The sequence below is a fragment of the Pteropus vampyrus genome, unplaced genomic scaffold, assembly GCF_000151845.1.
Source record: "Pteropus vampyrus isolate Shadow unplaced genomic scaffold, Pvam_2.0 Scaffold159, whole genome shotgun sequence".
NCBI lineage: Eukaryota > Metazoa > Chordata > Mammalia > Chiroptera > Pteropodidae > Pteropus > Pteropus vampyrus.
The window spans coordinates 1,591,107-1,593,101 of record NW_011888940.1 but is presented as its reverse complement, the minus strand read 5'-3'; the positions used below and the strand labels follow the sequence as shown (position 1 = coordinate 1,593,101).

The 1,995-nt window shown below is 53.4% G+C and overlaps 1 protein-coding gene across 4 annotated transcripts in view; it reads right to left on the bottom strand.

The window, feature by feature from the left end:
- The window catches only part of AKT3 (AKT serine/threonine kinase 3), a 282,574-nt gene that overhangs the window by 279,470 nt on the left and 1,109 nt on the right, over positions 1-1,995 (bottom strand). For 3 of the 4 annotated variants that reach the window (XM_023536569.1, XM_023536574.1, XM_023536575.1), the window contains exon 1: positions 1,902-1,960. The exons of the other annotated variant lie outside the window; for it this stretch is intronic. The gene's annotated coding sequence lies outside the window, so the exon portion shown is untranslated. Of the gene's footprint in view, positions 1-1,901; positions 1,961-1,995 lie in introns of those variants that run through there. 4 annotated transcript variants of the gene reach the window in all.

The following is a 1,995-nucleotide window of genomic DNA, read 5'->3' as shown; positions in this document are numbered from 1 at the left end:
TCTCAATTCCAATGTTGTCTCATACATGTGATACACTTCCCTCACTTTAAAACTAGTAGCTCAAGCCAATCAAAGATATTGGAGTCAACTCTAGTGAGAAAAGCAAAAAGCAGATCTTTAAATACAACCTCCTTGATAAACTTTCAAAGTCAAGATTATGTACTGGCTAAAGAAAAAACCCTATAATCTTGATGTATATAACGCAAATGATTTTACATTCAGTCATATACCTGGGAAACTAGTAATTTATTAATAAATATTTTAATAAAAGTTTTCATGTTTTAGACAACCATGTCCTGAATGTTATTAGACAGCCCCTTTCTTGAATGTCCATATCCATTTACACATATTTTGCAATGACACTCAAGTTCTGAAGACAAAGTTTCCTAAATCATCTTGATCGGACTCTTCCACCTTTCGTGTTTTTTTTTTCCAATTGTTCTCTAACAATGTATAATCTACATCAATGAGTTTCCACCAAAAACAAAACCCAGTGATTGTCTAATGATCTACAGTCTACTAAAAGTTATATGAGCACGCTTTACCAAATACGGCACACATATCTAAATAGATGATCTAACGCAGCTGCAATACATTAACTGCAAAAAGTCATTATTTCATATCCTTTAGCTTCAAGGTGAACTTAAAAAGTGTAAAATTTTAATACTAGTAATTAATCACTATAGAGACATAGGTTTCACTACTGAATTTCTACCTGGAAACGTTATGAATTACAAACTACTGGGTCTTCCCCACACTGGTGAAATAAGTTGGTTCTACTTTCATAACATTATTTTAGAGGAAGAAATATGTGCATCCTAGCCTTGACTTAAGAGTACGCATTTCCTCTGCTTTTCAGAAGATAAACAGCAAATCTCGGTGTTGAAAACCTGGCCCCAAAGAGATTCAATCTAGCCTGTCGATTCCCAGGAAATCCCAAACAAGGGGTGACCCCGCCCAGGAGTCAGGGTGAACAGAGCAAGCAGCTAGGCTTCAACTTTGGGCTCAGAAAGGCCCCACCAGCATCATGGCTGATGCAGACCGATGCGCAGGAGGAGGAGGTGGACGAGGAAGAGGCTGGTTTGTTTACTTGCAGCCAGAGCCGCCGCCGCCGCCAGCAGCGACAGCATCACTGGATCCGCCAAACCCAGCATCTTCCGCACATTTCTATTCTTAGCACACAAGTCCCAAGCGGATCAAAACCCCACTACTATTAAAAACACAGACAAGCACGTTACCCACCTCCCCCTCACGCCCCCACCAGCGCCGTCTTTTCCTGCGCGCCGGCAGCGGGGTGGGTGGGGGAGGAAGGAGACCCCGGGGGACGCCCGTGCATCCTTGCCTTCACCCCACCCCACGCGCACAGGCAGCCCCGGCGCAGGGAGCGCGGCAGACAGCCCCCTCCCCCCAACCCAAACACACTGACACCCGCGCTCCACGCGTTATGTAACCTCGCCGCCACCCCCGGTCCGAGCGGGCGCCCCCTCCCCACACCGCGCGGCCCGGTGGGGAGGGCCGAGGGGAGGGAGCGGAGTTGCGCAGAGACTGGAGGCGCCAGGGCCGGGGCAGCCCAGACGCGGACGGTACCGCTAGGCCAGGGACACCCTCCCCCAGACCCCCGCGCACCGCCGTCCCCCAGCTTCCCTTGGAAAGTGAGAGGGTGCTCGTGTCATCCACGCCAGGCATCCCCCAGCCTCCCCACCCACGCCCACACCCAAAGCCTCCGCTGACCCAGCACCCGCCCACGCCCCCGGCGCGGTGACAACCCAGACGCCCCCGCCTCCCCCACTCGATCGCCGCCCCCCGGCCGAGGGAGGCCGGGAGAGAGGACCGGGCCGGGGGCCCGGAGGGAACGGAGGCGAGGCGGGGAGGGGGCGCGAGCGGGGGGCGGTGGCTGTTACCTGCAAAGGCGGCGGCGGCGGCCCCGCAGCTGCTCGGGCGGCGGCGGAGGATGGAGCCGGGGGGGCGGGGGGAGGAGAGGGGGCGACTCGGGGG